General features: G+C 38.8%; 1 non-coding gene across 1 annotated transcript; it reads left to right on the top strand.

The window, feature by feature from the left end:
• Positions 1-12,866: 12,866 nt before the first annotated feature.
• LOC130952796 (small nucleolar RNA R71) lies at positions 12,867-12,970 on the top strand. The gene has a single exon (XR_009074972.1). It is a non-coding gene; the product is annotated as a small nucleolar RNA R71 (small nucleolar RNA).
• The last annotated feature ends 1,818 nt before the right edge of the window (positions 12,971-14,788 follow it).

Genomic DNA, 14,788 nt, shown 5'->3' with positions numbered 1-14,788 from the left:
TCAAAATGGACCATCCTGGATATATTCTATGATGGTCTGTCTGAATTGTCTAAGATGTCATTGGACTATTCTGCAGGTGGATCTATTCACCTAAAGAAAATGCCTGCAGAAGCTCAGGAACTCATTGAAATAGTTGTAAATAACCAGTTCATGTACACTTCTGAAAGGAATCCTGTGAGTAATGGGACGCCTCAGAGGAAGAGAGTTCTTGAGATTGATGCTCTGAATGTCATATTGGCTCAGAACAAAATGTTGACTCCGCAAGTCAACATAATTTCTCAGAGTCTGAATGGATTGCAAAATGCATCCAATAGTACTAAAGAGGCATCTTCTGAAGAAGAAGCTTATGATCCTGAGAACCCTGCAATCGCAGAGGTGAATTACATGGGTGAAGCCTATGGAAATACCTATAATCCCTCATGGAGAAATCATCCAAATTTCTCATGGAAGGATCAACAAAAGCCCCCAACAAGGCTTTAATAATGGTGGAAGAAACAGGTTTAGCAATAGCAAGCCTTTTCCATCATCCTCTCAGTAATAGACAGAGAATTCTGAGCAGAACCCCTCAAGCTTAGCAAACATAGTCTCTGATCTATCTAAGGCCACTCTAAGTTTCATGAATGAAACAAGGTCCTCCATTAGAAATTTGGAGGCACAAGTGGGCTAGCTGAGTAAAAGAATCACTAAAACTCCTCCTAGAACTCTCCCAAGCAATACAGAAGAGAATCCAAAAAGAGAGTGCAAGGCCATAACCTTACTTGGTATGGACGAATGCACAGAGGAGGAGGAGGACGTGAATCCCAGTGAGGAAGACCTCATGGGACGTCCTCTGAACAAAAGGAGTTTCTAATTGAGGAACATAAGGAATCTGAGGCTCATCTTGAGACCATAGAGAGTCCATTGAACCTCCTTTTACCATTCATGAGCTCTGATGACTATTCATCTTCTGAAGAAGATGAAGACATTGTTGAAGGGCAAGTTGCCCAGTATTTAGGAGCAATCATGAAGCTGAATGCCAAGTTATTTGGTAATGAGACTTAGGAGGATGAGCCTCCATTGCTCATTAATGAACTGAATACCTGGGTTTAACACACTTTACCTCAAAAGAAACAAGATCCTGGTAAATTCCTAATTCCCTGTACCATAGGCACCATGACCTTTGAGAAGGCTCTGTGTGACCTGGGGTCAGGCATAAACTTAATGCCACTCTCTGTAATGGAGAAACTGTGAATCTTTGAGGTACATGCTGTCAAATTCTCATTAGAGATGGCAGACAAATCCATGAAAAAGACTTATGGACAGGTAGAGAACGTGATAGTAAAGGTCAAAGGCCTTTACATCCCTGCTGATTTCATAATCCTAGACACTGGAAGGATGAGGATGAATACATCATCCTTGGAAGACCCTTCCTAGCCACAGTAAAAGTTGTGATTGATGTGGATAGAAGAGAGTTGATCCTTCAATTGAATAAGGACTACCTTGTGTTTAAAACTCAAGGATCTCCCTTTGTAACCATGGAGAGAAAGTAAGAAAAGCTTCTCTCAGTGCAGAGTCAAACAAAGAACAGTCAAACACTAAGTTTGGTGTTGGGAGGCCACAACCAAACTATAAGTTTGGTGTTGAACCCCTACATTCAAACTCTAAGTTTGGTGTTGGGAGGTTCCAACAATGCTCTGAACATCTGTGAAGCTCCATGAGAGCTCACTGTCAAGCTATTGACATTAAAGAAGCGCTTATTGGGAGGCAACCCAATTTTATTTATCCATGTTATTTTCTTTTTTTTTTTAGGTTGATAATCATGTGGAGTCACAAAAACAATTGCAAAAATCAAAGCAAATTCAAAAATAGCATTAAAAACAGCACATTCTGGAGGAGAAACTTACTTGCATTTAAACGCCAGTAAGGGTAGCAGAATGGGTATTTAACGCCCGTCTGGCACCATTCTGGGCGTTAAACGCCAGAAACAAGCATCAGACTGGCGTTAAACGCTAGAAAAAAGCAACAATCTGGCGTTAAATGCCAGAAACAAATTACAGCCTGGCGTTTAACACCAGGAAAGGAATAAAAGCTGGCATTTAACATAAAAAACAAGCAGCAATCTTCCCCAAATACCCCTCACCAATCAACTCATTTACTCTTCCCGATCACCTCTTCACCAATCACCTCCATATCTCTTCCCCAAAAACCTCACCTACCTCACTTTCAAATTCAAACATTTTTCCCTCCCAAACCCAACCCTAATGACCGAAACCTAACCCTCCCCTCACCCCTATATAAACCCCTTACTACTCCTTCATATTCATATAACACAAACACCTTTCCCCCCCTCTTGGCCGAACCACCTATCACCCTCCATCTCCTCTATTTTCTTCTTCTTCCCCTTTTTTCTTTCTTCTTTTGCTCGAGTTTGAGCAAACCTTTTTAAGTTTGGTGTGGTAAAAGCATTGCTTTTTGTTTTTCCATAATCATTTATGGCACCTAAGGCCGGAGAAACCTCTAGAAAGAGGAAAGGGAAGGCAAAAGCTTCCACCTCCGAGTCATGGAAGATGGAGAGATTCATCTCAAAGGTCCATCAAGACCACTTCTATGAAGTTATGGCCAAGAAGAAGGTGATCCCTGAGGTCCCTTTCATGCTCAAGAAAAATGAGTATCCGGAGATCCGACATGAAATCCGAAGAAGGGGTTGGGAAGTTCTCACCAACCTCATTCAACAAGTCGGAAGCTTAATGGTTCAAGAGTTCTATGCTAATGCATGGATCACTAGGAACCATGATCAAAGTATGAACCCGAATCCAAAGAATTGTCTTACAATGGTTCGGGGCAAATACTTAGATTTCAGTCTGAAAAATATAAGGTTGGTATTCCACTTGCCAATAATGCAAGAAAACGCACGCCCCTACACTAGAAGGGTCAACTTTGATCAAAGGTTGGACCAAGTCCTCATGGACATATGTGTGGAAGGAGCTCAATGGAAAAGAGACTCAAGAGGCAATCTGGTTCAATTGAGAAGCCCGGACCTTAAGCCTATGGCTAGAGGATGGTTGGAGTTCATCCAACGCTCCATCATTCCTACAAGCAACCGATCTGAAGTGACTGTGGATCAGGCCATCATGATCCATAGTATCATGATTGGGGAGGATGTGGAAGTTCATGAGATCATACCTCTAGAACTCTATAAGGTGGCTGACAAGACATCCACCTTGGCAAGGTTAGCCTTTCCTCATCTCATTTGTCATTTCTACAATTTAGCTGGGATTGACATAGAAGGAGACATCCTTATTGAAGAGGACAAACCCATCACTAAGAAAAGGATGGAGCAAACAAGAGAGCCCATTCATGGACCTCAACAAGAGCATGAGGAAGATCCTCATCAAGAAATCCCTGAGATGCCTCAAGGGATGCAATTTCCTCCATACAACTATTGGGAACAACTCAACACCTTCTTGGAAGGCTTGAGTTACAACATGGACCAACTAAGGGTGGAGCATCAAGAGCACTCCATCATTCTCCATGAGATTAGAGAAGATCAAAAAGCTATGAGGGAGGAGCAACAAAGGCAAGGAAGAGACATAGAGGAGCTCAAGAGCACCATTGATTCTTCAAGAGGAAGACACCACCCACACTAAGGTAGACTCATTCCTTAATCTCCTTGTCTATTTATTTTCTGTTTTCGGTTTTTGAGCTTCATGTTTGTCTATGTTTGTGTCTTCATTACATGATCATTAGTGTCAAGTGTCTATGTCTTAAAGCTATGAATAATTCCATGAATCCTTCACTTCTCTTAAATGAAAAATGTGCTTAATTACAAAAGAACAAGAAGTACTTGGATTTCAAATTTTATCTTGAAATTAGTTTAATTATTTTGATGTTGTGGCAATACTTTTTGTTTTCTGAATGAATGCTTGAACAGTGCATATTTTTGATAGTGAAGTTTATGAATGTTAAAATTGTTGGCTCTTGAAAGAATGATGAACAAAGAAAATGTTATTGATAATCTAAAAAATCATGAAATTGATTCTTGAAGCAAGAAACAGCAGTGAAAAAAAAGTAGTAGCAAAAAAAAGAGAAAGAAAGAAAAAGAAAAAGCAAGCAGAAAAAGCCAATAGCCCTTAAAACCAAAAGGCAAGGGTAAAAAGGATCCAAGGCTTTGAGCATTAATGGATAGGAGGGCCCAAGGAAATAAAATCCAGGCCTAAGCAGCTAAATCAAGCTGTCCCTAACCATGTGCTTGTGTCATAAAGGTCCAAGTGAAAAGCTTGAGACTGAGTGGTTAAAGTCGTGATCCAAAGCAAAATAGTGTGCTTAAAAACTCTAGACACCTCTAACTGGGGACTTTAGCAAATCTGAGTCACAATCTGAAAAGGTTCACCCAGTTATGCATCTGTGGCATTTATGTATCCGGTGGTAATACTAGAAAACAAAGTGCTTAGGGCCACAACCAAGACTCATAAAGTACCTGTGTTCAAGAATCAACATCCTAAACTAGGAGAATCAATAACACTATCTAAAATTCTGAGTTCCTATAGATGCCAATCGTTCTGAATTTCAAAGGATAAAGTGAGATGCCAAAACTGTTCAGAAGCAAAAAGCTACTAGCCCCGCTCATCTAATTGAGACTAAGTTTCATTGATATTGTGAGATTCATTGTATATTCTCTTCTTTTTATCCTATTTTGTTTTCAGTTGCTTGGGGACAAGCAACAATTTAAGTTTGGTGTTGTGATGAGCGGATTATTTATACGCTTTTTGGCATTGTTTTCATATAGTTTTTAGTATGATCTAGCTACTTTTTAGTATATTTTTATTAGTTTTTAAGAAAAATTCACATTTCTGTACTTTACTATGAGTTTGTGTGTTTTTCTGTGATTTTAGGTCTTTTTCTGACTGAAATTGAGGGACCTCAGCAAAAATCTGATTTAGAGGCTGACAAAGGACTGCTGATGCTGTTAGATTCTGACCTCCCTGCACTCGAAATGAAATTTTTGGAGCTACAAAAGTCCAAATGGTGCGCTCTCAATTGCGTTGGAAAGTAGACATCCAAGGCTTTCCATAAATATATAATAGTCCATACTTTGCTCGAGTTTAGATGACACAAACTAGCGTTTAACACCAGCTTTCTGCCCTATTCTGGCGTTAAACGCCAGAAACAAGTTGCAAGCTAGAGTCAAACGCCAAAAACAAGTTACAAACTGGTGTTTAACTCCAAGGAAGGCCTCTACACGTGAAAGCTTCAATGCTCAGCCCAACCACACACCAAGTGGGCCCGAAAGTGGATTTCTGCATCATTTACTTGTTTCTATAACCCTAGTAACTAGTTTAGTATAAATAGAACTTTTTACTATTTGGTGGACGAAATTGTAATCATCAACAATGGCTCCAAAGGCTTGGTGCTCTCAAACGTAAATCACACTTTGTCACAACTCCGCACAACTAACCAGCAAGTGTACTGGGTCGTCCAAGTAATACCTTACGTGAGTAAGGGTCGATCCGATAGAGATTGTTGGTATGAAGCAAGCTATGGTCATCTTGTAAATCCCAGTCAGGCGGATTTAACTGGTTTAAATAAAGATAATAAAATAAATAGAAAATAAAGATAAAGTTACTCATGTAATTCAATGGTGGGGATTTCAGATAGGTGTGTGGAGGTGCTGTGTTCCTTCTCAATCTCTGCTTTTCTACTTCTTCCTTCCAGTTTTTCATCACTCCTTTCTATGGCAAGCTGTATGTAGGGCATCACTGTTGTCAATGGCTACATCCCATCCTCTTGGTGAAAATGGTCCAAATGCTCTGTCACAGCACGGCTAAACATCTGTCGGTTCTCAATCAGGTTGGAATAGAATCTAGTGATTCTTTTGCGTCTGTCACTAACGCCCATCCTTCAGGAGTTTGAAGCTTGTCACAGTCATTCAATCCCGGAATTCTACTCAGAATACCACAGACAAGGTTAGACTTTCCGGATTCCCATGAATGCCGCCATCAATTTTACCTTATACCACGAAGATTCTGATCAAGGAATCCAAGAGATATGCGCCCGGTCTAAGGTAGAACGGAAGTGGTTGTCAGTCACGCGCGTTCATAGGTGAGAATGATGATGAGTGTCACAAATCATCACATTCATCAAGTTGAAGTGCAACGAATATCTTAGAACAGGAATAAATCAAATTGGATAGAAAATAGTAGTAATTGCATTAAAACTTGAGGTACAGCAGAGCTCCACACCCTTAATCTATGGTGTGTAGAAACTCCACCGTTGAAAATACATAAGTGAAAGGTCCATGCATGGCCGAATGGCCAGCCCCCAGATCGAACTAAACGTCCCAAGATTGAATAATACAATCAAAGATGAAAATACAATAGTAAAATGTCCTATTTATAATAAACTAGCTACTTAGGTTTTACAGACGTAAGTAATTGATGCAGAAATCCACTTCCGGGGCCCACTTGGTGTGTGCTTGGGCTGAGCTTGAATGTTACACGTGCAGAGGCTTTTATTGGAGTTGAACGCCAAGTTGTAACGTGTTTTGGGCGTTCAACTCTGGTTCGTGACGTGTTTTTGGCGTTTGACTCCAGAATGCAGCATGGAACTGGCGTTGAGTGCCAGTTTACATCGTCTAATTACGAATAAAGTATAGACTATTATATATTGCTGGAAAGCTCTGGATGTCTACTTTCCAACGCCGTTGAGAGTGTGCTATTTGGGGTTCTGTAGCTCCAGAAAATTCATTTCGAGTGCAGGGAGGTCAGATTCCAACAGCATCAGCAGTCCTTTGTCAGCCTCCTATCAGAGTTTTGCTCAGGTCCCTCAATTTCAGCCAAAAATTACCTGAAATCACAGAAAAACACACAAACTCATAGTAAAGTCCAGAAATGTGAATTTAGCATAAATACTAATAAAAACATCCCTAAAAGTAACTAGATCATACTAAAAACTACCTAAAAATAATGCCAAAAAGCGTATAAATTATCCGCTCATCACAACACCAAACTTAAATTGTTGCTTGTTGATGTGCGGAAAACGATCCGACACAAAACTCACCGGCAAGTGTACCGGGTCGCATCAAGTAATAATAACTCACATGAGTGAGGTCGATCCCACAGGGATTGAAGGATTGAGCAATTTTAGTTTAGTGGTTGATTTAGTCAAGCGAATCAAGTATTGATTGAGTGTTTGGTATCCAACAGTAAGTAAATAACAGAAAATGTAAAGGGGGAAGGGAAGAATTGCAGAAATTAAAAGGAACTGAAAGTAAAAGGACTGAATCTTAAAGAACAAGAAATTAAATGACTGAAACTTAAAGTGCAAGAAATGTAAATTGCAGTAGCTTAAAGTGCAAGGAATATAAATTGCTTGAATGAAAAAGGGATTTGAGGATTGGGATTTCAGGATCTAGGCAAATGAAATTGAATGGCAACAATTGATAGAACAGAAATTGAATCAGAAGCAATTAGAACTCAAACAGTAAGGAAATTAAGTGCAGCAGAGGTTCACAGAAGAACCAAAAGGAAAATGTGATCTCAGGACTCCAGAGACTAGGTAGCAAAGCCTAGATCTCAATTGCCTTCCCAGATCCAAATTCCCAAAGCAATTGACAAGAAATTAAAGAAGAAGCAGTAAAGGGAATGTAAATGAATTCAATTATGCAGAAGAGAAATTAAAGAGCTCTTGAGTGGAGATTGAGACAGAATTTCCTCAATTCTTAACACCCAATACTCAAACAAGAAAAGTAGAAATGCCCAAGCAAGAACCCGGAAGAAGAGAGATCAATTCTCCTCCCAAATTCTCAGAAATCTCGGTGAAGTCTCTCAAAGAAAAAGTTGCAAAATGAATATTCAAAGCTCAAAGCCAAAAGTTCAAAATTCAAAAATCAAGTCCAAAGTTCAAAATTCAAAATCAAGTCAAAAGTTTCTAATTACATCAAACTAGCTCCTATTTATACACTTTCTATTCTTGGATCTTGGGATTTGGATGGGCTTTTGATTTGGTGAAGAAATGAATTAAATTGGATTTTTAATTCAATTTTTGGCCCATGAAAGATTGCTTCCAGGAGGCTGCCCGCAGGGCAGAAAATGGTGCGTGCTGGTGCTTGCGTGCGCGTTTGGGTGCTGCAGGATGCTGCCCTGCCCTTGCGGAGGGCAGGGCAGAACTTTTTGGTGCGCCAGATTTGATGCCCGTGCGCCAGATTGATGCTGCCGAGTGATGCCTTGGTGCGCCAGTTTGGTGCGCTGGCCGTTCCACAACAAAATGCTGCCCTGCCCTCGCGGAGGGCAGGGCAATGTTTCCAAATTGATGCCCCGTGTTCGAAACTCGGGTGACACACACGCTACCTATTTTCCTTGGTTCTCTTGGTACCAAAGTGAGGCTTAATTCCTTGCTTCCTCATGGTGCCGTGTTCGATTCTTGTGGCAAGCATAGGTAGGCTTTTTCCTTTGATTTATTTTCCATGAAGGCCCGATATTGCCCTTGAGGAGGGCAGGGCAGTGTTTTGTTCTTCTTGATTCATGGCCTCAATTTGTGCTCTGCCCTTGTCGTGGGCAGGGCAGAGTTGCCTCTCAAGCCTTGTTCCCTTATGTTGTCCTCCTAGAGGGCAGTGTGCCCTTGTGGAGGGCAATGCTTGCACTCCTCCTTTATGCGCCACGCCTTTTTCTCCTTGGGCCACGCTTTCTTTAGCCACGCTTCCTCTTTTCTTCTTTTCTTCACCTACAATAAACCAAAACAACCACTCAAAGTATCACTAAATTCACAAGGCTTATAAATCAATTAAAAATCAATTAAATTCAGCTTAAACCTTATGAGTTAACATTAATTTCATGGTGGTTGTTTGATTTAAGGAAGTTATGCATTTTCACTCCAAACCACTTACTTAGGATGCAAGAAAGTGCATAAAGACTAATAAAACTAGTGAAATTAGCTTGAAAAATGGGTATCTGATGACCAGTCATCACATGTCCCCAAGCAACTAAAAATCAATTAGGATAAAAAGAAGATTATATACTATAAATTCCAAAATATCAATAAATATTAATTCTAATTAGATGAGCGGGACTTGTAGCTTTTTGCTTCTGAACAGTTTTGGCATCTCACTTTCTCTTTTGAAGTTTAGAATGATTATCATCTATAGGAACTTAGAATTTCAGATAGTGTTATTGATTCTCCTAGTTAAGTTTGTTGATTCTTGAACACAGCTACTTTTATGAGTCTTGGCCGTGGCCCTAAGCATTTTGTTTTCCAGTATTACCACCGGATACATAAATGCCACAGACACATGACTGGGTGAACCTTTTCAGATTGTGACTCAGCTTTGCTAAAGTCCCCAGTTAGAGGTGTCTAGAGCTTTTAAGCACACTCTTTTTTCTTTGGATCACGACTGTAACCACTCAGTCTCAAGCTTTTCACTTAGACCTGCATACCACAAGCACGTGGTTAGGGACAGCTTGATTTAGCCGCTTAGGCCTGGATTTTATTTCCTTGGGCCCTCCTATCCATTGATGCTCAAAGCCTTACATCCTTTTTACCCTTGCTTTTTGGTTTTAAGGGCTATTGGCTTCTTCTGCTTGCTTTTTTCTTTTTCTTTCTAAATTTTTTTTTCGCCAAAATATTTTTTTTCTTTTTTTTCAAGCTTTTGCTTTTTCACTGCTTTTTCTTGCTTCAAGAATCAATTTCATGATTTTTCAGATTATCAATATCATTTCTCTTTGTTCATCATTCTTTCAAGAGCCAACAATTTTAACATTCATAAACAACAAGATAAAAAATATGCACTGTTCAAGCATTCATTCAGAAGACAAAAAGTATTGTCACCACATCAATATAATTAAACTAAATTCACGGATAATTTCGAAATTCATGTACTTCTTGTTCTTTTGTATTAAAACATTTTTCATTTAAGAGAGGTGAAGGATTCATGGAATTATTTATAGCCTTAAGACATAGTTACTCAATACTAATGATCATGAGGTAGAGACACAAAACATAAACACACATATAGCATAAAAAATCGAAAAATAGAAAAATAAGAACAAGGAATGAGTCCACCTTAGTGAGGGTGGCGCCTTCTTGAAGGACCAATGGTGCTTTTTGAGATCCTCTATGTCTCTTCCTTGCCTTTGTTGCATGATCCCTAATGATTTTGGTGCTTTTATCCTTAGTTGCTCCCAATAATTGTGTGGAGGAAAAGGTATTCCCTGAGGTATCTCAGGGATCTCTTGATGAGGGAATTCCTCATGCTCTCTTGATATGCAGTCAAATGCTCTATTACTGAGCTATGGACCCTTTGAGATGAATCTCTCCATCTCCCTTGACTCAGAAGTGGAAGCAATTGTCTTCCCTTTTTCTTCTTCTTTTTTTTTTTTTTGAGGTTTCTCTGGCCTTAGGTGCCATCAATGATTATGGAAAAGCAAAAAGCTATGCTTTTACCACACCAAACTTAGAATGTTGCTCGCCCTTGAGCAAAAGAAGAAAGAATAGAAGAAGAAGATATAGAGGAGAGGGAGAGAGGTGTGTATTCGGCTATGTATGGTGGGCTTGGGTGGGCAAGAAATGATGGATTGTGAGTAGTAAAGAGGTAATGGGGAAGAGAGATTGAGGTGATTGGTGAAGGGTTTTTGGGGAAGTGTGTTATAGGATTATTAGGAGGTAAGGTGAGAATATGGTAGGTGGGGATCCTGTGGGGTCCACAGATCCTGAGATGATCCTATGGGGTCCACAGATCCTGAGGTGTCAAGGATTTACATTCCTGCACCAATTAGGCATGTAAAATGCCTTTCCATGCAATTCTAGCATTTAAACGCCGAAGTGATGCATGTTCTGGGCGTTCAACGCCCATGTGCAGCATGTTTCTGGCGTTGAACGCGAGTTCCATGCTTGTTTCTGGCGTTCAGCGCCAGCTCTCCTCAGGGTATATTCCTGGCATTCAAACGCCAGGATGTTGCTTGTATCTGGCGTTCAGCGCTAGATCCATGCTCTGTTCTGGCGTTGAATGCCAGCCAGATGCTCCTTACTGGCGTTTAAACGCCAGTAAGTCCTTCCTCCAGGGTGTGATTTTTCTTCTGCTGTTTTTGATTCTGTTTTTAATTTTAATATTTTTTTCGTGACTCCACATGATCATGAACCTACTAAAACACAAAATAACAATTAAATAAAAATTGGGTTGCCTCCCAACAAGCGCTTCTTTAATGTCAATAGCTTAACAGTGGGCTCTCATGGAGCCACACAGGTGATCAGGTCAATGTTGTATAGCCCCAACACCAAACTTAGAGTTTGGTTGTGGCCTCCTAACACCAAACTTAGAGTTTGACTGTGGGGGCTCTGTTTGACTCTGTACTGAGAGAAGCTATGCATGCTTACTCTCTCTTGTTACAGAAGGATAGCAGTGTGCCTTAAACACAAGGTAGTCTCCATTCAATTGAAGGACTAATTCTCCTCTGTTAACATCTATCACAGCTTCTACTGTGGCTAGAAAAGGTCTTCCAAGGATGATGCATTCATCCTCCTCCTTCCTAGTGTCTAAGATTATGAAATCAGCAGGAATGTAAAGGCCTTTAACCTTTACCAACACGTCCTCTACTAATCCATAAGCTTGTCTTATTGACTTGTCTGCCAATTGTAATGAGAATAAGGCAGGCTGTACCTCAATAATCCCCAGTTTCTCCATTGCAGAGAGTGGCATAAGATTTATGCCTGACCCCAGGTCACACAGAGCCTTGTTAAAGGTCATGGTGCCTATGGTACAGGGTATTAAGAATTTACCAGGATCTTATCTCTATTGAGGTAAAGTTTTCTGAACCCATGTATCTAGTTCACTAATGAGCAAGGGAGGTTCACCTTCCCAAGTCTCATTACCAAACAACTTGGCATTCAGCTTCATGATGGCTCCTGGATATTGAGCAACTTGCTCTCCAGTCACATCTTCATCCTCTTCTGAGGAAGAATAGTCTTCAGAGCTCATGAATGGAAGAAGGAGATTTAGTGGAATCTCTATGGTCTCTATATGAGTCTCAGATTCCTTTAGGTCCTCAATAGGGAACTCCTTCTTGTTTGAGAGACGTCCCAGGAGGTCTTTCTCACTAGGATTTTCGTCCTTCTCCTCCCTTGTGCATTTGGCCATATTGATTACATCAATGGCCTTGCACTCTCCTTTTGGATTTTCTTCTGTATTGCTTGGGAGAATACTGGGAGGAGTTTCAGTGAATTGCATACTCAGCTGGCCCACTTGTGCCTCTAAATTTCTGATGGAGGACCTTGTTTCACTCATGAAACTTAAAGTGGCCTTAGACAGATCAGAGACTAAATTTGCTAAATTAGAGGGGCTCTGCTCAGAATTCTCTGTCTGTTGCTGAGAAGATGATGGAAAAGGCTTGTTATTGCTTAGCCTATTTCTTCCACCATTATTAAAGCCTTGTTGAGGCTTTTGTTGATCCTTCCATGAGAAATTTGGATGATTTCTCCATGATGAATTATAGGCGTTTCCATAAGGTTCACCCATGTAATTTACCTCTGCTATTGCAGGGTTCTCAGGATCATAAGCTTCTTCAGAAGCTGCCTCTTTAGTACTGTTGGATGCATTTTGCCATCCATTCAGACTTTGAGAAATCATGTTGACTTGCTGAGTCAACACTTTGTTCTGAGCCAATATGGCATTTAGAGCATCAATTTCAAGAACTCCCTTCCTCTGAGGCGTCCCATTATTCACGAAATTCCTCTCAGAAGTGTACATGAATTGGTTATTTGCAACCATGTCAATAAGTTCTTGAGCTTCTGCAGGCGTTTTCTTTAAGTGAATGGATCCACCTGCAGAATGGTCCAATGACATTTTGGAAAACTCAGATAGACCATAATAGAATATATCTAATATGGTCCATTCTGAAAACATGTTAGAAGGACACTTTTTGGTCATCTGCTTGTATCTTTCCCAAGCTTCATAGAGGGATTCACCATCTTTTTGCTTGAAGGTCTGAACATCCACTCTAAGCTTGCTCAACTTTTGAAGAGGAAAGAATTTATCCAAGAAGTCCGTGACCAGCTTATCCCAGGAGTCCAAGCTATCTTTAGGTTGTGAGTCCAACCATGTTCTAGCTTTGTCTCTTACAGCAAAAGGGAAAAGCATGAGCCTGTAGACTTTAGGATCTACTCCATTTGTCTTAACAGTCTCACAAATCTGCAAGAACTCAGTTAAAAACTGATAAGGATCTTCAGATGGAAGTCCATGAAACTTGCAGTTCTGTTGCATCAAAGCAACTAATTGAGGTTTCAGCTCAAAATTGTTTGCTCCAATGGTAGGAATTGAGATGTTTCTTCCATCAAACTTGGTCGTTGGTTTAGTGAAATCACCAAGCATCCTCCTTGCATTATTGTTGTTGGGTTCGGCTGCCATCTCCTTCTCTTGTTCGAAAATTTCAGAAAGGTTACCTCTGGATTGTTGTAATTTAGCTTCTCTTAGTTTCCTTTTCAGAGTCCTTTCAGGTTCTGGATCAGCTTCAACAAAGATGCCTTTTTCCTTATTCCTGCTCATATGAAAGAGAATAGAAAAAGAAAAAGGAAGAGGAATCCTCTATATCTGGATAAAGAGGATCCTTATTATTAGTAGAAGAAGAAAGGAATAAGAGTGGAGAATCCAATCACAAGGGTGAGGATAGAGGCAGTGATTGGAGATGAAGAGAGGTGAAGAGAAGTGTTAGTAAATAAATAAATAAATAGAAGAAGAGAAGAGAGGGAGAATTCGAAAATAATTTTGAAAAAGTAGTTAATGATTTTCGAAAATTAAAGATAAGATATAATTAAAATTAAAATTTAAAACAATTAAAAAGAATTTTTGAAAAAGAGATGAGATATTTTTGAAAATTAAAGAGGAAAAAGTAGTTAGGTGGTTTTGAAAAAGACAAGAAATAAACAAAAAGTCAAATAGTTAGTTGAAAAAGATATTAAAATCAAATTTGAAAAGATAAGAAGATAAGAAGTTGGATAAGATATTTTGAAATCAAATTTTTGAAAAAGATAAAATTTTGAAAAAGATATGATAAAAAGATAAGATAAGAAGATATGATAAAAAGATAGGATTGAAAAAGATTTAATTTTTAAAATTAAAATTAATTACTTAACTAATAAGAAACTAAAAGATAAGATTCTAGAATTTAAAGATTGAACCTTTCTTAACAAGAAATGAACAAACTTCAAATTTTTGAATCAATCATATTAATTGTTAGTGTAATTTCAAAAATTTGAAATAAAATTAAGAAAAAGATTTTGAAAATAATTTTAAAATTTTCAAAATTAATAAGATAAAAATGAAAAAGATTTGATTTTTTTGAAAAAGTTTTGAAAAGATAAGATTTTTAAAGTTGAAAATTTGACTTGACTTGTAAGAAACAACTAATTTTAAAAATTTTTTACTAAGTCAACTCAAATTTTCAAAAATTATGAGAAAATTAAGGAAAAGATATTTTTTATTTTTGAATTTTTAATGATGAGAGAGAAAAACACAATTATGACCCAAAACATGAAAATTTTGGATCAAAACCAATTATGCATGCAAGAACACTATGAATGTTAAGATGAACACCAAGAACACTTTGAAGATCATGATGAACATCAAGAACATATTTTTGAAAAATTTTTGATGCAAAGAAAACATGTAAGACACCAAACTTAGAATTCTTTAATGCATGGACACTATGAATGCAAAAATGCATATGAAAAACAACATACAACACAAAACAAGAAAACATCAAGATCAAAAAAGAAGACTTGCCAAGAACAACTTGAAGATCATGAAGAACACCATGAATGCATGAAT

Source organism: Arachis stenosperma, chromosome 9 (genome assembly GCF_014773155.1).
Source record: "Arachis stenosperma cultivar V10309 chromosome 9, arast.V10309.gnm1.PFL2, whole genome shotgun sequence".
NCBI classification, from domain to species: Eukaryota; Viridiplantae; Streptophyta; class Magnoliopsida; order Fabales; family Fabaceae; genus Arachis; species Arachis stenosperma.
This window is presented reverse-complemented; position numbering and strand designations above follow the sequence as displayed.